This window comes from Anabrus simplex, chromosome 1 (assembly GCF_040414725.1).
Source record: "Anabrus simplex isolate iqAnaSimp1 chromosome 1, ASM4041472v1, whole genome shotgun sequence".
In the NCBI taxonomy this organism is placed as follows: domain Eukaryota; kingdom Metazoa; phylum Arthropoda; class Insecta; order Orthoptera; family Tettigoniidae; genus Anabrus; species Anabrus simplex.
Window position 1 is genome coordinate 1,342,896,022 of NC_090265.1, and position 22,760 is coordinate 1,342,918,781.

Here is a 22,760-nt window from a genome sequence, read left to right on the forward strand (position 1 = left end):
GTAGGTTCGAATCCCACTATCGGCAGCCCTGAAAATGGTTTTCCGTGGTTTCCCATTTTCACACCAGGCAAATGCTGGGGCTGTACCTTAATTAAGGCCACGGCCGCTTCCTTCCAACTCCTTGTTCTTTCCTATCCCATCGTCGCCATAAGACCTAACTGTGTCGGTGCGACGTAAAAGCCCCTAGCAAAAAAAAAAAAATAAAAAAAAAAAATAGTCTGTTAAAACACGAATTATAACATGTATAACACTATAACAGACCTGTAAAAAATAAAAACCACTCTTATAAACTAAGAATGACATGTTTGGTTCTACAAGAACATCCTCAGATTCTATGACATCCCTTTTAACCTTGCTTACCTTGCATAGTCAGTGATTGTGAACTGGTTTTGTTATAAACAAATGAGACAAAATTATAAATGCAGAAGTCCTCCTCTGTCACCTTTGTAGCTTAAACTGTTAACTGTTCATTACCTTCAGTGACTATGTTGGACTGAAGCCAGTTTTCTTGCTTGTTTCGAGGTTTGCTATGTAGGGGTTGAAGGGAGGGCAATAACTCTGTTCATCAGAGAGAGGAGGGGAAGTGCTGCTTGGTTATATTACGTTTGTCTTGGTGTGTATTCGTGCGTAAATACATGATAACTTAATTATTTTGAATTAAAAAATGCAGAAATGCATTAATGAGTATCTTGGAAGATTCATTTTAGTTATAAATAATAACCTACTAAAACATCTTGAGTTGCAAGAGTGCTGTCTAAATTCAAGGGATTTAGTACAGATAAAAATAACCTAACCCAGATTCCAGACTTTTAGCATCAGAGTAGCCTCTTGTGGAATTCATTAAGCGCTAAAGAAAAATTTGTTGTGGTCTTGGTTTGCTATGTAGGCATATAGCATTCTAAAGGTATCTTACATTGGAGCAGATGCATAGATGAGGTAATTATGATAATGATGTTGCAAACACACAACAATGATTAAATACACTGAATTCCTCACACTAGTCAATCAAAATATTGAAACCAGAACCTAACAAGAAAATCAGTTTTTTTTATTCATCACAACCATTAGGAATAATGACAACCAGTCATACAAAATATATAGAAAACTCACTCGGATATCACATACAATAGACAATAAATTCAGCTACCCATCACGCACAAATTAGCAGGACTGAATACAATGATACACAAAGTAATTTCCATACCAATGAGTACAACACGTCTCAATAATGAAATACAAATGATAAAACAAATTGCAAAAGAAAATACACCACAAAAACCACACATGAGAAAGAAAAATATGTTGTCCTCCACTATGTGAATATGAACCTGTACAAAATACCAAATATGACAAAAATCAAGGTCTAAAAGTAGCCTTTAGAATGAACAATACACTGCAAAAACACATCAGCAAATGCAACCTAATAAAAATAAAAATAAAAATATCTCCAAATCAGGAGTTTATGAACTCAAATATCAAGAACCAAACAGCAACACCAAATTCATAAGTCAAACAAAACATTTCCACACCAGATACAAAGAACACAAAAATGCAGTTAGATACAATTGGCATCCAGCCTTCGGAGGGCATGTAAACACCTCACAGACCGAGAAGAAGGTGGATGGATCAGATTTGGAAGGACATTAGAGAAGCTGGATTGGATGTGGCGGAAGTAATGGAGCAGGAAAAGTGGAAGGACAGAAAGGAGTGGAGAAGTCTTGTTAACCACACCCGGGTGACTGGAGTGGGACATTGATGAAGATGATTAGAAATGAGTGTGTTTAATCTGTTACTGTGAAATATTTGTGTAGTATAGCATCTGTAGTATCTGTGGTATGTGTAGTAACTCTCTTACTAGAATTTTGTCTTAGTAATTATGGTAGACCTAACTGCAGTTTAGAATTGTGTAATTCTTGTGTATTACTTTTGGTTTTCAGTAATTAACAGCAATTTTCCTTCTGCTAGGGTGTTTTAGAAAAAAAATTACTACTAAATAGTATTGTAGTGTAGTAATAGCCTATATTAACACATTGCTGACCGGATGCTTGAGCTTGTCACATACCCTGTGGATCGGACATCTTTCTACTAAGCATACTAGGGTGCACTTGATTATAAAAATGTACACAAATATTAAACCAGTCAAGATTTTTATCTTTAAAGTTGTTATGAGTACTCAACCAATGCCCCTAGTAGTACTTCAATATATCTAGGATAAGCAAGAAAATGCGTGTTAATTCAATAACACATCATTAATGTTTACATCGTTGTCGTCGTCAGAGTCGCTTGAATAAATAAGCACACTAGGTAAATTACGGCGTGTAGAGGCTTGAATATCACTTCCACTATCACTCTCACATTCAGTTTCCACTAATTCATTATCACTATATCCATTTGAACAATCATCGGCATATAATTCTCATCGTCGTCAGTTAACACCATATCCCGCAAGCGCTCCATCTTGTCATTGACTGAACCGGCAGAAAGAAAGTCGACGTTTTGAAACTAAATCAAAGAATAAAAGAGGCCGTGAATAACAGAAAAGTGGCAGATATACATCTACGATTTATTCTACTCAATGTGTAAGTTCGAAATAGTTCAATATATGGTCAAGAGATGTCACAGGAAGACCGAAGAAAATGTCGTGAATAAAACTGAGATTTCTCGGGGCCCGTCACCTACCACTGGCGAGCTTACTACGAGATTTCTCGGGGCCCGTCACCCATGTGTTAACTACCTTCTTGTCGTCTGATCTTTGTGAACTATCCTAGACAATATTTCTTTCCTTTCATTTTTATTTTGCACAGAATAAGTTCTTTTATTTTTTATTTTCTTTTCATTATTCTGTAAAGAATGGCTAAGAAGTGCACGTGTAGGAACTGTGGGTGTGGGCAGGCATTAAGGAGTATGAGGGAGAAGTTGGAGACTTTGAGGGAGATAATTAGGATTCTCTCAGAGGACAGGAAAGTAAGTAATTCTCTCTCAAAAAATATACAGTTTACAGTAGGTGTAAAAGAGGGATGGGAAAGAAAGGGGGGGGGGGAGGATTGTAGAAGACATGTGATCTAATGTTTTAAAGGGGAAGGAGATTGCAGATAAAACGCTCTATTCAGGATCAGAATTCAGGACAGGTGTCTGCGAGAAATTGGAAAGAGTCACTGCAGGTAGAACAACCGAGGGAAGATGAGGAACAGGGAACTGTTGCTGAGAAGTGCGCAAGTAAGAGGGAGGAAAAGGGTAGGAAAGGGAAATGTGGAGTAGTGGATAGGAAAAACTAGGTGGAACAGGGTCATGGGATGGAGAAAAGGGAGGAGGAAGTAAGCTTCTGCAGCAGTGAGAGAAGATAGGACTGACCAGGAGGGGGGTCAAATGAGGTGGGTAGGGTTGAGACTCTGCTCATGGGGGATTCCATTGTTAGACATGTGGGGAAAGTGTGTGGAGGAAAGGAAACCAGGGTAGAGTGTTATCCAGGAATTAGGTTGAGGCAGATGTTGAGGAAAGTAGAAAAGAAGGAGGAGGGAAAGGAGAACGTGATAGTGTTTCACGTTGGTACTAACAACGCAAGACAAGCAGGTAAAAGTACCAACATAGTTGGGGATGTGTGGGATCTGGTAAAAGCATCATGGGTGAAGTTTAAGGAAGCAGAGATTGTTATCAGTGGAATACTGTGTAGGAGCGATACTGACTGGTGGTGATTGGGGATTTAAATACTATGGAGTGGGTATGTGGAAAACTGGGAGTGAGATTTCTAGATCCTAATGGGTGGGTAGGAGATACAGATCTGCACTCAGATGGCCTTCACTAAAACTGCAGTGGTTTAGAAGGGTTATAGGGAGGTACATTCAGGAAAACTGGGTGGCCTTGGGAGCGGTGATAAGGATACAGGGAACTGGAAGTCAAGTAGGGATTACTTTAAAATGCTAGTGCTCAACTGTAGAAGTATTCTAAGAAAAGAATAGAATTAATTTAATAGATATATACTTACCAGATATTGTAATAGGAGTTGAATCATGGCTGAGAAATGATATAATGGATGCAGAAATATTCTCACAGAACTGAAGTGTGTATCATAGAGATTGGATAGGAATAATAGGAGAGGGAGGGAGTATTCATTCTGGTGAAAGAAGAATTTGTAAGCTACAAAAAAGTTAAAGATGACAAACATGAAATTCTAGGTGTAAGGTTCATCTCTAAAGATAATAGGCAACTTGATGTCTTTGGAGTGTACAGACTGGGAAAGGGAAGCACTGATGCTGATTCAGAATTATTTGATAAGATAATCAGCTATGTGGGAAATGATAGGGAAAGGAACATGATAGTAGCAGGTGATCTCAATTTACCAAATGTCAATTGGGAAGGTAATGCAAATGATAGGTAGCATGACCAACAAATGGCAAATAAGTTAATATGGGAAGGGCAGCTGATTCAGAAAATGATGGAACCAACTAGAGGAAAGAATATTCTGGATGTGGTGCTGATAAAACCAGATGAGCTCTATAGAGAAACCATAGTAATAGATGGTATTAGTGATAATGAAGCTGTTTTGGTCATAGTTAAAATAAAAGTCAAAGAAAGGAGGGTATTAAAATTAGGACTATTAGACAGGACCAAATGGCTGATAAAACAGGCATGAAGGAATTTTTAATTAATTATGATCAGTGGAAAACTGTAAATAAAAATGTAAACAGACTCTGGGATGGTTTTAAAGCAATTGTTGAGGAATGTGAAAACAGGTTTGTACCTTTAAAGGTGGTAAGGAATGGTAGAGATCAACTATATTATAACAAAGAAGTAAAGAGACTAAGAAGGAGGTGCAGGTTGGAAAGAAATAGAGTTAAAAATGGCTGTGGAAGTAAGGAGAAATTGAAGGAACTTACTAGGAAATTGAATTCTAACAAAGAAGTCAGCTAAGGATAACATGACGGCAAGCATAATTGGCAGTCATACAAATGTTAGTGAAAAATGGAAGAGTATGTACAGGTACTTTAAGGCAGAAACAGGTTCTAAGGAGGACATTCCAGGAATCATTAATGAACAAGGGGAGTGTGTATGTGAGGATCTTCAAAAGGCAGAAGTATTCAGTCAGCAGTATGTAAAGATTGTTGGTTACAAGGATAATGTCCAGATAGAGGAGGTGACTAAAACTAAAGAAGTATTAAAATTTACCTATGATAAAAATGACATTTACAGTAAGATACAAAAGTTGAAAACTAGAAAAACGGCTGGAATTGATGAGATTTCTGGGGATATACCAAAGACAATGGGTTGGGATATAGTACCATATCTAAAGTACTTATTTGATTATTGTTTGCAGGAAGAAGCTATACCAAATGAATGGAGAAGTGCTATAGTAGCCGCTGTGTATAAAGGAAATGGTGATAGACATAAAGCTAAAAATTGCAGACTAGTCAGTTTGACATGCATTGCATGTAAGCTTTGGGAAAGCATTATTTCTGATTATTCATGTTTGATTGAAGACAGTTTAGGTTTAGGAAAGGTTATTCCACTGAAGCTCAACTTTTAGTATTCCAGCAAGATATACGGTAGCAGATATCCTGGATTCAGGAACTCATTTGGGCTGTATCACGATTGACCTATCTAAGGCATTTGATAGGATAGATAATGGGAGACTACTGGCAAAAATGAGTGCAATTGGACTAGTAAAATGAATGACTGAATGCGTGGCTATATTTCTAGAAAATAGAACTCAGAGAATAAGAGTAGGCCAAGCTTTATCTGTCCCTGTAATAATTAAGAGGGAATTTCCTCGAGGCAGTATTATTTGACCTTAATATTTTCTTATATATCAAGTAGCTGATGTACCCGTGCTTTGCTATGGAATTCTACATTGTATACAGAATTCTAGAATAGGTTGTGTACACGAAAGATTGTTTTAAATTGCATAGCTCTTAACGTTACCCTAGAAACGTGACGGGAAAGTCACGAAACGTCTTTTCTCATATGACGACTGGGTTGGGGAATTTTCATTGTAATGGTAGGCCCGCTTGCCTACAATCAGTCACAATCAGGTTGGGGAGTTTTCATTATAATGGCAGACACTCACTCTCCACCTGCCTTTTTACATTCTCAGAAAGACAGTCTTAGTGATTTTCTCAATTGAAATGATCATAGGTCATTACAATGATGTCAGTACGAATGGGGCGATTAAAAGCAATGCTTTCATATGAAATACTCGGTCAAATGAAAAACCACACAGTTTCTCACTTTTAACAAACCGTTCTACGCTGCCGATCTAACAGTCCTAAGTTCCAGAGCTGGAATGACCAAGGCGCAGACATCCGTGAACACTCTTGGTCTTTTTTCGGGGAGGGGGGGTCTAATAGTGGAGAGTGCCAGGGCAAAAACTATGCCCTTTTACTAATCTCTTTCCTAGGATTACCCAATGAGTCAGAAAATCTCAGTTCACTACACTGGCGGCGGAAACATTTCCTCCAAACCAGAGGAGCCCCTGTTCACTGCTAATTTGGAATAAAATGAATCATTTAATAAAAGTGAGCAGGAAGCAGCTTTTCTTCAGAAACGGCTCTTTTCAGGGTTGAATTATGAATTAGTGAACTGTGGTGTTATAATTTGGAATAGGCTGAAATTTTAATTCTCCCCTCTCCCCTTAATACTAAAATATTCAACAGTAATCAACACTACTACTACTACTACTACTACTACTACTACTACTACTACTACTACTACTACTACTACTACTACTACTACTAAGTGAGCCTCTGCCTGAGGCCTAAGTGTGCACTCTGCTCATTCAAAATAGCGCATCAGAGTAGGGATCGAATAGCTGGAATACTATGATGAACCAGTGTGTTATGTGCCAGCAGTATCAGAAAATGTATGAACCAGAGGAATGGCATGCTAAAGAAGAAAGTTTTCTAACTCCCCATCTATTTCCCGCCAGTATTCAGGCAGGCTATTATACTTGGTACGCAGCAGTAATCACATCTGTCGGAGTTGATTGGCAGCATAAGACATAAAGAATGTCACAACAAACAAGGGTCAATGTAATGTTATTGTTGACGGGTGTTATGCGCTCTGGATATTGTAGGCCTTCACATGAAGTTTCTTCCGACTCTCAAGTACCATTCTTATCAGAGTCGGTATGGTAAAAGTGAATAAAACGTAAATGATAAAAATTTACTCATTCGGGATAAATATTTCAGATTTCCTATGGGAATCAACATCTATATCATAAAACATAAATGATCAGAAATTGTATTCTCTATAACTTTTGTTATGTAGTACTTTTCAATAGGATCAATAACATAGGTATTTAAATTTTTGGCATCTTCCCTTAAACTACAATTTCATCCAGGGTGAATAAAATTGTTTATAGCTTAGACTGCAGTTTCTTATTCACCAACTCTATGTATCGATTTTCATTCAATTCTGTTAACCCATTTTCTCGTGGCTCGGTGTTGATATCGACAAAAAATACAAATTCGTGATTTAGCAAATGTCATGGGATAGTCACCTAATAGCGTGTGGGGCTCCCTCTGGCCCTGCGAACTGCAGTGAGATGCCATGGAAGTGAGTCGACAAGTCCCTGGTAATCCTCTGGATGCAGTTGACACCAAATCATTTGCAGAGCGGCCGCCAATGCTGGTCTGTTCGTGGGTGCAGGATCCATGGCACGGAGCCTGCTTTCCAGGACGTCCCAGATATGCTCGATAGGGTTCATATCTGGGCTCCTGGGTGGCCATGGCAGTCGTTGGACCTCCGCTGCATGTTCCTGGAACCATTCCCACGCGACGTGGGAACGATGTGGCGGCGCGCTATCATCTTGAAACACCGCAGAACCGTCTGGGCGCTGGAAGGCCAAAAATGGGTGCAGATGGTCTCCGAGCAGCTCAACATACTGCGAACCATTCAAAGTCGCTTCCAGAACAACTAGGGGGCCCATTCCATACCAGGAAAATGCACCCCAGACCATAACAGAGACACCAGCGCCCTGGACCACACCTTCGAGGCAGGCAGGCTCCATCGTTTCATGTGGTCTGCGCCATACACGGTACCTCCCATCAGCATGGGGCAGTTGAAATCGTGATTCGTCCGACCATATCACATTACGCCATTGTTCCAGTGTCCATCCCTAGTGACTGGCGACAAATGCGCGTCCTTGTGCCTGATGACGTTGGGGTAACAGTGGCACCCGTGTGCGGCACCGGCTCCCATACCCCATACAACCCATGTTCCTGCGGATTGTCCACTCGGAGATGTGTCTAGCATGGCCTGTGTTGAATTGAGCCGTGATATGTTGCACGGTTGCCTGTCTGTCACTATTGACAATCCGTCTCAGATGTCGCCGGTCACGGTCATCGAGGGTGGTTTGATGGCCGGTCGTTCGTCTGTTGTGGACGGTGACACTCGCATTCAACCATTCACGATACACCCTGGACACGGTTGATCGTGTGAAGCTGAATTCCCGCACCAGTTCCCATCCGTCGGGCACCGACCACCATACCCCGTTCGATCGGTGTCAGCTCACGACGACGTTCCATGTTACACCTGTCACATGTACAGCCACTGCTCATAAGGTCTCCTATACAACTGCACAGGGGACGTGTGGTGTGCAGACAACACACCTGCGCATCAGTGCTCCGCTATCCCATGACATTTGCTCAGTCAGTGAATCTGTGTTATCATAGCTGATACGGTAAAAATGTGTGAGACATAAATGATGGGAAATTTAATTCTATATAACTTGAGTTATGTAGTATTTGTCGATAGGACCACTAATAATATACATATTTGAAAATTAAATTTTAGGCCTTCCCTTAAACTGATTTGTAGCCTTAAATTCTCTTCAGCCGTTTTCTTGTGATGCTTGTGCAGACAGACAGACAGGCAGACAGATAGACAGACAGACAGACAGACAGACATTACGGAAAAGTAAAAAGTGCATTTCCTTGTTACTGTGGACATGGCCGATACAGAAATACCATTCTTTTCAAATTTGGAGCAATGTACACACAAAACTCTTATTATATATATATATCATACGTGTACAGAAGTGGAATCAGAGATAAGGCTTTTTGCAGATGATGTTATTCTGTACAGAGTAATAAATAAGTTACAAGATTGTGAGCAACTGCAAAATGACCTCATTAATGTTGTGAGATGCACAGTAGGCAATGAATGGTATGATGATAAACAGGGTTAAAAATAAGGTTGTGAGTTTCACAAATAGGAAAAGTTCTCTCAGTTTTAATTACTGCATTGATGGGGTGAAAGTTCGGGGATCATTGTAAGTACCTAGGTGTTAATATAAGGAAAGATCTTCATTGGAGTAATCACATAAATATGATTGTAAATAAAGGTTACAGATCTCTGTACATGGTTATGAGGGTATTTAGGGGTTGTAGTAAGGATGTAAAGGAGAGAGCATATAAGTCTCTGGTAAGACCCCAACTAGAGTATGGTTCCAGCGTATGGGACCCTCACCAGAATTACTTGATTCAGGAACTGGAAAAAATCCAAAGAAAAGCAGCTCGATTTGTTCTGGGTGATTTCCGACAAAAGAGTAGTGTTACAAAAATTTTGCAAAGTTTGGGCTGAGAAGACTTGGGAGAAAGGAGATGAGCTGCTCGCCTAAGTGTTATGTTAGATCAAAAATTAGATGGATGGCTTTTCCAGCGTTTGCTCTATTAACCAGCGCTTCGTCTTAGGTCTGACACTAGACTCTTCAGAGTGGGATGTGTCAGACCCTACCCACTGACGCTGGAGTGTATGCAGGTGAACTTATCAGAAGCTTATTTATGAAGCACAGTCTGATAACTGCATACGGGAGATAAAACTCCACAATGGAATTAATGCCCGCCTAGCAATTCCAAATGGAAATTCTAAGTTCCCATGGAGGGAATTAGATTCTTTTCCACCAATAGAGCATATCAAAAATTAGATGGATGGCTTTTGCTAGTGGGTAGGGTCTGACACATCCCACTCTGAAGAGTCTAGTGTCAGACCTAAGACGAAGCGCTGGTTAATAGAGCAAACGCCGGAAAAGCCATCCATCTAATTTTCGATCTAATTTTTGATATGCTCTATTGGTGGAAAAGAATCTAATTCCCTCCATGGGAACTTAGAATTTCCATTTGGAATTGCTAGGCGGGCATTAATTCCATTGTGGAGTTTTATCTCCCGTATGCAGTTATCAGACTGTGCTTCATAAATAAGCTTCTGATAAGTTCACCTGCATACACCCCAGCGTCAGTGGGTAGGGTCTGACACATCCCACTCTGAAGAGTCTAGTGTCAGACCTAAGACGAAGCGCTGGTTAATAGAGCAAAAGCCATCCATCTAATTTTTGATCTAATTTTTGATATGCTCTATTGGTGGAAAAGAATCTAATTCCCTCCATGGGAACTTAGAATTTCCATAAGTGTTATGTTCCGAGCTGTCAGTGGAGAGACTGCGTGGAATGACGAATAAGTTTGAGTGTTCTTTTTTTAAAGTAGGAAAGGTCACAATATGGAGATAAAGCTGGAATTCAAGAGGACAAATTAGGGAAAATATTTGTTTATAGGATAGTTAGGGATTGGAATAACTTACCAAGGGAGATGTTTAATAAATTTCCAATTTTTTTAAAAAAATCATTTAACCTGCCAGTGGTCGCTATATGAGCAAAATGCTCACGGTCATATAAAATCATCTGCTCTTTTGTACAGCATGTAGTTTCGAACTTGAGCCATGATGTACCTTCGCACTGCAGTTTTGAGAGAAGGATGGATGCATTGAAATGCACATTTGTGACCTTGAGAAAGGACAGGGAGGGAGGAATTAACAGCGACCGTCAACAGTGAGCATTTTGCTTCACACATGACCAGTCACGTTGGTGGTAATTTCTGTCTGTGTTATAGTTTCGCTATTGTGGTATGTTGTTTCATAGTAGAAACAGTTCTTTGCAACTTATTGTATTAATATCTTGTGTAATTAGTGCACGACGATGGCTTCAAGTCGTGACATTTTAACTTGGTTTGATGAAATTCCGAGTAATCAACTTGAGGGCGAAAACAGTGACACGGACTGTGAAAGTAAACACAGTGAACATAATATGGATACTGAACAGTCCAAGACAGAAGAATGGGCTGATAAAACCTTACCTGAAGAGCAATCTGTAGCTGGTGAACAACATATTATGATGGACATAAATAAGAATTTCATGTTTACATAGGGAAAGGTAAGGTGACAAAGTGGGGCAGACACCCACCAAGAAGAAATCCACGCTCACGTACCTGTGCTGAAAATATAGTAGCTCATCCTCCTTGTGTAAAGGGATTTGCAAAAGACAGACACACTATTTTAGAAAGTTGGGAATTTTTTTCCAAATACAGTTATAACCATTTGAGATTTATTAATATTTGTAATTTTATTTGTAATTTTTAGTGTCCTTTATAACCATTTGAGATTTGTTCTTATGTTTAATTAATTACATAATAACACGTCACATCATACCGTGAGCATTTTGCTCAACCCGCGACCACTCGCATTTCTTTCATTCTAGCGACCACTGGCGGGTTAAGAATAGGCTAGGAAAACAACAGATATGGAATCTGCCATTTGGGTGACTGCCCTAAATTCAGATCAGTAGTGATTGATTGATTGATTGATTGATTGATTGATTGATTGATTGATTGATTGATTGATTGATTGATTGATTGATTGATTGATTGATTGATTGATTGATTGATTGATTGATTGATTGATTGATTGATTGATTGATTGATTGATTGATTGATTGATTGATTGATTGATTGATTGATTGATTGATTGATTGATTGATTGATTGATTGATTGATTGATTGATTGATTGATTGATTGATTGATTGATTGATTGATTGATTGATTGATTGATTGATTGATTGATTGATTGATTGATTGATTGATTGATTGATTGATTGATTGATTGATTGATTGATTGATTGATTGATTGATTGATTGATTGATTGATTGATTGATTGATTGATTGATTGATTGATTGATTGATTGATTGATTGATTGATTGATTGATTGATTGATTGATTGATTGATTGATTGATTGATTGATTGATTGATTGATTGATTGATTGATTGATTGATTGATTGATTGATTGATTGATTGATTGATTGATTGATTGATTGATTGATTGATTGAAGCAATAGAAATTCCATTGCAAAAAAAAAAAGCCAATGAAACCAACCTCAATGATCACACAAATTTGAAAAACTCCTCCTTCTTTGCTGCTAAATTAATTTTCAGAACGCTGGGTTGAATAGCTCATACGGTAGAGAGCTGGCCTTCTAAGCCCACCTTGGCAGATGGTCAATGCTAGTTCAGTCCGGAGGTTTTTAAAAAGCTCAAATACGTCGACCTCGTGTCCGTAGATTTATTGGCACTTTAAATAACTCCTGCAAGACAAAGTTCTGGCACTTCAGTGTCTCTGAAACCATGAAAGTTTTTAGTGGGACATAAAATTAATAACATAATTATAATTTTTGGAACATCTTTCCACAATATTTAATAGCAGTTAATGTATTTTAATGTATTCCACAGGAAACTATTCTGATGCTAAACATCTGGAATGTGGGTTGGAATATTCCTATCTGTGTAGGCAGCATTCTCTGCACTCAAGATGTTTTAGTAGGTTATTACGTGCATTCACACTCTTACACATGTCAAAACAATTATAATACTGTATTACCACACAACACTTCCTTTCTGCTGAACAAAGTTATTGCCTTCCGCCCTCCCCTCATATCCTACATAGCAAACCTCAGTTGGAGCAAGGGAACTGGAAAGTAAACTTTGTGTGAGTTACCAAAAGAGACATTAATGGACATATACATTCATATTTGTCTGACTGGTTCATAATATCACCATTTCACAACCATTGGCAAGTTTATGCAACAGAATACATAAACAATATTGTACATATATACACATGGTTAGAAATGTTTTAATAGAATCTGAGGATGTTCTTGTAGAACAAAACATGTCATTCTTTGTTTGTTAGTGTGTTTTTCTTTATAGGTATGTTATAGTGTTATATGTGTTCTAATGTTTCGATAGACTTAAAAAATTAAAGTTGTATTAACTAAATTAACACTGAAAAAAATATGGCTTCCTTTTTAAAACAAAATAAAGTCATCCAGATGTTCTCTGAAGGCCAGTTAGTTTTTTTTTTAACATACGATGAAATGAAGTGATTTAACAATGACATTTTTCCTCTTAAGACTCCAGTTCAAGAAGTCCACTTGCACTGTTCTTAGACATAGAACTCTTACAACACTAAGTCCATAAATATCACAAAGTCAGGTTTATGTGATGTTACTCCTTCCACTTGTAATGCCCCATTTGACCTATACCTAGTTCAGCTGAACAGTTGTCAATGATATTAAGTTATTTGTTTCACTGACACTTCGTTCTTAAGTTTTGTGCACCAGTCTAATTTGTCCATCAGTCTGTCATTACTCTCATTTTGCTCATTCTTCAACAAGGACTCAACCTCTATTACTACATCAGGGTCCAGCTCCTTGGCTAAATGATCATTATAGTGGGCTTCGGTTCAGAGGGCCTTAGGTTTGATTTCTGGTTGGGTTGGGGATTTTAATATTAAATGGTTGATTCCTTTGGCTCGAGGACTTGATTGTGCTTTCCCTAACATCCCAGTAACACATACACCACACACACAATACTAGCTTCCACCACAATAACATGCAGTTTCTTGTACAGAATTATATCCCAATTCATGTATTGTGATATTTGTAGTTCAGGTCTTCAGTATAATTTTGAGAGAAATTATTGAGTCACTATATTTGACAACTTCTCTTGTACGTTTGATATTTCAGCAATTAAGGACAGTTTTAATTTCTGTTAGTGCATAGTAGTAAAATAATCATAATCTATGTATTAAGTACCAGTATATGTTTTTAACTTCACTTCTGTTGTTTCAGTTAACCTGCTGTAATTAGGATCCACCTAATTTAGAATCGTACTGTAGTTATTTCATTAGATAGTATCTTGCTTTCTTTATTGTCATGTAATCCTTGTGTAGTAGTCTATATAGTATTTCTTCCTTTGAAATGTGCATTATTCACAGAATGGTTTTTAAATTATTTATTTATTTATTTATTTATTTATTTATTTATTTATTTATTTATTTATTTATTTATTTATTTATTTATTTATTTATTTATTTATTTATTTTTATTTTTTATTTTTTTCATGAGGAAGATTAAAGAATGGCTGAGAAATGCAGGTAGTGTCTAATGACTGTGGGTGTGAGCAAGCATGAAGAAATGTAAGGGAAGAGAGAGAGTTTAAGGGAGGTAATTAGAATTATGAGGACGGGAATGAAGGTAGGTCTCCCTCAAAAGTATACAGGTTATGGTTCAGTAGGCAAGAGACAGAGAGAGAGAGGGGGGGGGGAGGGGGGAGCTGTGGAGGAAAGGTGAACTAATATTTTAAGGGGAGATGTCAGTGTAAATTCAGTGCTTCATAAAAACTCAAATAAATCAGCTTGATTGGATTAAAATTGATTACCCAATGATTTTGCCTTATTTTGAAAAGTTTTAGAAAACATCTGTGTGTAATTTGGCCTTATAATTTTTTAAAAATTTTAAAAACATACTGGGTATACTAATACTAATTTTGTTTTATGCAGCCCAACTATTTGGTGGTTTTATATATGTTATAAAATCATCGGCCTTTCTGGTACGCACAGCAAAAACAAACAGATATCTTTGTATTTACCGCCTAACCATAATAGGAAGCCATTATGCTGTAACATTATTAAAAAATGGCAATCACGAGTACGCTCTCTAAATTATATGAAAATGAAACTTCTGCAAAACATAAAGTGGGCATTGTGACCACATTAAAACTATTACATTTGCTGTAATCTGCACACATTGTGTTGCAGTGCATTATAGCGTAGTTATTAAGGGCAAGGAAAGTGGGTAGGTCTTGCGTGTGAGGTGAGAGGTTGGAATCCATGCCGAGGATACTTCTTTAAATTTTTACCTCAATGTACATGAAATATCCTCTTTTATGCTTATTTTCAGTGAATGACAGTGTATGTGGCCCTACAAAAAACTGATCTGACATCAGGGCTGGATAAAAACAGAATAGGGAGTAGGGGGGACCAAACTTCAGTGACAATATTTAGCTACAATAGCAAATGCTCGAAGTGATGACCTGCTTCGTTTATGCAAATATGGGCCCACTGCTGAATAGATCTTCTAGCATGCCGAAGCATGGCTGGTGTTATTGATCTGCAAGTTTCAGTGGTGAGTTGTCGGAGGTACTCAGGTTTGTCTGGTGCTTGAGTGTTTCAAATGCCCCCACAGGAAGAAGTCCAATGCCGTTAACTCTGCTGACCTAGCGGGCCAAGGAACATGTCCTCCTTTTCCTATCTATGTTCCTCGATGTGTCTCACACAGATGGTGACGACCAGCTAACATCGAATGTGTTGGAGTTTTATTCTCTTGAAACCACATTGTTAAATTATCTCCAAGTGGTACATCCTCCAGCAGAAGTGGGAGCTCATGGCAGAGAAAGTGCAGGTAACGTGTGCCTCTTAAATGACTCTTGAAGAAATATGGTCCGATAAGGTGATCACCAAAGATTCCACACCACACATTCACTCCTCATTGTACTGGATAGGCTACCTGTCGCACCCAGTGATAATTGTCAGCACTCCAATAGTGCATGTTGTGGCGGTTGACGGTTCCATTATTGTGGAATCGCGATTCGTCCGAGAACAATATTTTTGACAGGAATGCTGCATCATTTTCCACATTTCCTAATAGCCACTGACAGAAATTCATTTGAGTTTTGAAATCTCACCCGTGGAGCTCTTGATGTACTTGTAGATGGTAGGGGTGATATTTATGTACATGCAGTATTCTCCATATGGACGGCTGGCTGATGTTCAACTGTTGTGCAATTGCCCGTGTACTAGTGTGTGGATTATTGTGAGCTGTGCTCAGGTCTGCCTCCTCATTCTCACCAGACATTACAGTTTTCTCTCGGACAGTTGGTAATCCTTGAATCACGCCTGTTGTCAGTAAACGTCTTTCAACACTGCTGAAAGTCTTTCCAGTCAGATGTGTCTGGATACCTTTTCTGGAACAGGTGTAGTAAGTAAAATTCTTTCAAGAATAAAATTTACTGTGTCCACCTATTCAATACACAGCACGTGTGCGCTCCAATTACCACCCCTAATGCTAGGCCCGCCCAATCCAAATTGAGTAACGCCTCTCTAGCAATAACACAAGCGCACAAGTTAAAACTCACTCCCCTTTCCCCTCTACGCTCCACCCCTCCGTTACTGCATCAATACTGCATCAATACTTCACTAGAAGTAACAAGGTTAATCATTCAGACACAACCGGAACAAGTGGATCCAGCTAACATTTGACTGGACAAGTAAGTTCGTCCTCATTTATGGGGTATAACACTTTCATCTTTACAATTATTATGTGGGCTCTACATTCATCATTCTAAATTCTTTTTTTTTTTTTCTTATTCAGTTACAGACTCATAATCCTCCCAAAGGTAGAACAATGTACCAACGGGAACATTAATCTGACAAGAATGGCACAAAATTTCAAGAAACATTTTATCAGATGAGCACCTGACTAATGAATGATATTGACAATATGTTCCAACATACACGTTTTTAACCTCTAAAATATTACCATCCAACTATGTTTCTTTCTAAAGGGATATCCAAGCCCAACAAGATCAACAATATACCACCACGGTTCCGGTTTTGTAGCTGTGTACTATGACATAGGTGACCATAACCACCTTTGAATGAACACAGTTGTATAAACTATCAACCTAATGATTCATCCATACAGTTGAAGAAGTTCCAATTTACACTTTGGTCAATTTCTAGTCAATGTGAACACATTTGTATAAACTTTCATCCATACAGTTGGAGAAGTTCCAGTTTATGCTTTGGACAATTTCTATTCATTGTATGATAATTTTAATTGCTTCCTTGTCACAAATTCTGGGTTTTAATTAATGTGCACATCATAAATCTATGTAAATATCACCTAAGGCACAACTTTTTGTAAAAAAAATTTTAAGCATAAGACCATTGTATTTAGTTTTAAGTTCTAATATTTAATTGGTTTAAAGACTTGACCTTAAGATTATTATTAGGCTGAAGATGCCCAAAACTAAGGCAAAAAATGTTCCTAATTAGTATATGCAATTATATTAAATGAATAATTGTATTGAATAGGTGGACACAGTAAATTTTATTCTTGAAAGAATTTTACTTATTGTTATCTTCAATATGGAACAAAATGAGATTAGTTACTTGTAACAGCTGTATTGCCCGACACATTTTTCCTTGCTTCCCCATAGATAAGGAGCATGTCCACGTATTCATCCATGGAAGACATTAGAGATGACTAAAGTGACTCATTCAAGCTGAATAGCAATGCAGTGCACAATATCAATAACATTAGTGTTCTACTGTTTGCATATGGCACACACTGACCTATGCCCAAGTATTTAAACATCATATCAATGCAAAAAAATTTAAAGATGTAGGATTCGAACCATCAATGATATGTTCTGTCAAGTGCTAGTCTGGCATCTAACCACATGCGCTGTGGTGGAATGGCAAGAGTGTGTTTGTATGAAGAATAGATTAGAGTACATTAGTCTGTCAATTCACTATTTCATACATTCTTCATGTCAGTGTAACCCCGTTTTAAGCATTAATTTTGCACTTCGCTACACCCGATAACATGATAGACTGACGTTGATAAATGATTTAAATGGTGTCATGTTTTAGAACAGACTATAACAACTGCTGGGTGTGGTCATAATCGCTTGCATGCTGAGCTTACAGGGCATTAGTACCACAGAGGATGCCAGTATAGAAATATTGACCTTATGATGTTTTCACACGTTTGTTGGCCTGCATAAAACAAAATAAATAAGCACAAGACGACCACCTGGAATAACTTACTTTTTTGACAAAACAAAGGAAGATATTACAATGAGATTCTATATGCTGTTTTGCCTTAATACAAGATAAATTCCATTTAAGGAATTTTCTCTAGCTTTTCCTGTACAGCAGTTATGATTTTTCAGATATTTACATTACTAAATGTTCTTACTTATGTAAAGTTAAAAAATAGTGAAAACTGAAAAAGTTTTTAAAATAGTGGGATTTCTCATTGAAAGAGTATCTTGGTATCAATTACATTTATTCCATAAAGTTGGACAATGAAATAAAATTTGTATAGAAAAGTAAGAGAAAGCCAAGGGTTGGCCTACCAGCGGCTTGAGCGAGAACAAGTGGGTGGTAAAAATGACATCCCAGTCATAAATTTTCTTAAGAAACATGCATGAATGGCAAAAAAAAGGTTGGCGCACGGCAAGGCAAAAAGACTAGGGGAAACAATACACTTGATATCCAGGCCCACAATGGCCAAAAAGTGTGATGAAAACATTACATCAAATTTGTAAAGAAATGCAATTGAGCCCAGCTATAAAATCACAACAAACAAGAGCCAACGTGGAGGGGTCATATAGATTTTAGGTCAAGGAACATGCGAAGTTCAAACAAAAGGGTAGAAAGTCTATAACCCTGCCCTACGTGAGCAGGGTAAGAATTACATCCAAGAGCCCCAGGAGAGGATGCACAACCGGCCTACCAATGAGAGGAAGTGTCATATTAATTACTACTTGGTGATTGGAGGAGACCGAGAGAAACTGAAGTGAAGAATAGTCAGGAAGGAGGTAACCGAGATGATAAACTTAGCCGCAGGGAAGGACATTCCGACTTTAGTCTGGGACATTCCGACATTAGTCTGAGATATTCTGAAATTAGTTTGGGATTCTCACATTCTTACATTTTACTTGCACTTAGATATTCTTTACTCTTTTATTTCGTGTCATTGAGCTGCGTAGGCACTCTTTACTTTACTTGCATATGAACGCACTTGTTTGAACTTGTACTCATGAAGCAGATCTATATTGAACATTTGTGCTTGGAGTGGACACTTCTGCACTTGAATTCTTCATATACTTTAGGTCTGACCGTGTCGCTGCACATATTCATGCTGAGCGTCATGACGAGTTAGATTTGAAATAGAATACTATTTGGATAGACAGTCAGTCACAACTAAAGGTCTCATTTCATGACTGAGTCATGCAGAACATGTTAGTCAGTGGAAAGTTGCAATTCGCCTAGTAACATGACATTACGCGTGTTTGCCCAACGTCGAGGTGCCGAGATCGTATTCCGAGAGTACAAAACAGTATCTATAAGTAGTGTGGGAAGGCTTCTGTTGGGCGACCGTGGTGCAAATCAACTGATAAACCCATAAACTGTGAGCAGATGGAGACAGACTATGATAGCACGTAGATTAATGCCAATAAGTATTTTAGGATGCTATAGTCACCATAAACTTAGTAGCTAAACCACAGATAGCTCGGTAGGTAACAACAGTTACAAAGTGTTACCAGGCTACCGCTGAGATACCGTTGTAAGAGAGGACCAGAAGACCCCACTGCAGAATCATCAGATTCAGTACAAGAACACAGCGATGGACAGCAGCAACTGGACCAGATTAAAAATGGACCTGATTCCAGGATATCCTACATCAGTGACCATGGTCGTGTAAGAAGGATGGGGCAAGGCATAACCTGAAGCTGAGTAGCAAATACCATTTTAATTATGTAGTACTCTATGTAGCCCTTGGTTGTGGCATCATACACAACCATTAATGCGGCTCAAGGGAGATAGGGTCATCCTCCCTATCCTTGACTTGAGTAATTCTTGTCCGGCGCATCCACGTTGTGGGGGTGAGTATCCTCCACGTCAGTAGGCCGATGTGAAGGAGAGCTAAGTTCAGGCAGGGACCCAGTCTCACGGGGTATAACGTGGAAACCATGCCCAGGGTTATGGGTGAAGACCTTAACAGCATCTTACGCAGAGAAGGAGACCTTCGGTATGGCGAAGATGGTGGATGAGGCAACCCATCCTCTCTGGGGAAAATTAGAAGAGGAAACCACTGCCATGTGGAGAAGAGGCTAAGGGAGTAAACTCCGAAAGACAATCCTCAGATGCGTTAGGCTTAGCAGGTCAGCAGATGAGTAAATTTGTACTTGCTTTCATCTATAATATAGACCTTGGATGGAATAAGAATGGAAATGAATTGACAAGTCTCTTACTACAGTTGCACACTATGATGGTAATGCTGATGTTCGTGCAAGTGTTACATCAGAGAACAAAACCCGATTTGCAACAATAAATATTTTAACATTGAATGGGAAGGAAAATGAATAGATTGACCTAATGGAGAGACGAAAACTCAACATTCTGAGATTAAGTAAAATAAAACAGGAAGGGAAAGGAATGAAGAAACTAAGAAAGGGGTACACTTTGTACTGGATGGGTAACAGTAAAGAGAAAAGAAATGGAGTGGGACTTGTAGTGAATCAGAATGTTGAACCAATAGCTGAAGTTGAGTATGTAAATGAACGAATTATAATAATGCATATACATGTAAACAAGGAGCTACTGAAGATAGTACAGGCATATGCTTTACAGACAGGGTGTGGCATGGAAGAAAAAGAAGAGTTCCTCAATGAACTGGAAACACATATTGTTGGAGATGGGATCATGATAATGGGAGGTTTGAATGCTCATATGGGAATTGATAGAATGGGGTATGAGAATGTTCTGGGCCCACATGGGTATGGAGATAAAAATAAAGATGGAGAGAAAATTTTGGACTTTTGTATCAGAAATAACCTGATAATAAATAACATGATTTATGAAGAGGAATAGTCAAAGGATCAGCTCATATAGTTGGGATGGACAGTATGGAATACTCATCGATTTTATAACAACAGACAAAGAATGGGGAAGATATGTCATGAATACGAAGATAATCCCCAGTGAAAGTATGGAAGATGATCATAGATTTTATTAATTGTGGAATTAAAACAGGTAAAAATCCCTAAAATTATATTGAAGAAGAAACCAAAGAGCAGGATTTGGGAATTGGAGAAGGAGGATAAAAGAATGGCATTCCAAAATTGTATAAAAAGGAAGTTGCCTAACATGGAAATACGAAGTGGATAAGAAGAGTGGGACAATTTCAGACAGACATTTGTGGAAGCAGCAACTGAGGTATGCAGGAAAACAAAAGCAAAGTTTAAGGGAATAGAGACACGGTGGTGGACAGACAAAATAAAAAATAAAAATAAATACAACGAAGGAACAAGATGAAGAAAGAAATGGATAAGGAAAAGCACAAAAAACGTATCAGAGGGATGAGAATAAGATAGAAAGTTTACATGTGGAATACAAAAGATTAAAACTACAAGTAAGGAGGAGTATCAAGGAAGAAAAGCAGAAATGTTGCGGAGAGTTTACCAACCAAATTGAACAAGATAGTCGAGGAAATCAGAAACTATTATACAGAGTAATAAAATCAAAAAGAATAAATCAAGAAAAAATCAAGGCATTAGAGAGAGAAGATGGAACCATAGTATATGACGAAAAGGGTCTTCAGAAGGTGATGGCAAAGTATTTTGAAAAACTTTATGATGAGGATGACTGCTCGGAGGAGGAAAGAGATAAGAAAATGGAAATAATAGACGGAAAAAAGGAGAGACCCCGATAACATGGTTGGAATTTAAAGGGCAGTGAAAGGAATGACCAAAGATAAAGCAAGTAGAAGAGATGAATCAAATGCTGATATGATTAAGGCAGCAGGAAGCATTGGATTACAGAGGCTATACAGCCCTCAATGCCATATGGAAGGATGAAAGGATAGCTGAAAATTGGTAACAAGGAAGCAATGTACCGCTGTTCAAAAAAGGAAATAGGAAGAAACGTGAAAATTATAGAGGTATAACCCTGTTATCACATGGGCTAAAAATAATGGAGAAAATCATAGGCAAAAGACTGAGGGATATAATAGAAACACAGTTAGAGGAAGAACAATATGGCTTTAGACCGAATAGATAAACAATAGACTTGATATTTACAGTGTGAACGATAGTGGAAAAACATCTGGAAAGGAACAAGGAAATCAAATTCGTATTTTTGGATTTGGAAAAACTTATGATACAGTTAAGAGAAAATGTTTCATGCTGGTATATTATTACCAGTGTTTATTAGTTAATACATTCCTGGTCTCTTCTCTTATTCACTAAATGGTTACGGTGTTTTGTTTTAGCACTAATTGGCAAAGAAATTGAAGTGTTCCTTATTTGCCATCTGGAAATCTGGCAGCCTTATATATAAAGGAAAGGGTGATAAACATCAAGCGGAAAATTACAGCCAGTCAGCTTGATGTATTCATTCAATCAATCAATCAATCAATCAATCAATCAATCAATCAATCAATCTATCAATCAATCCTGATCTGCATTTAGGGCAGTTGCCCAGGTGGTAGATTCCCTATTTGTTTTTTCCCTAGCCTTTTCTTAAATGATTTCAAAGAAATTGGAAATTTATTGAACATCTCCCTTGGTAAGTTGTTCCAATCCCTAACTCCCCTTCCTATAAATGAATATTTACCCCAATTTGTCCTCTTGAATTCCAACTTTATCTTCATGGTATGATCTTTCCTACATTTAAAGACACCACTCAAACTTATTTGTCTACTAATGTCATTCCACACCATCTCTCCACTGACAGCTCGGAACATACCACTTTGTACAATTTACGAACTTCATCGCAAGGTTTGAGGGTAAGCTTATACGTAATACA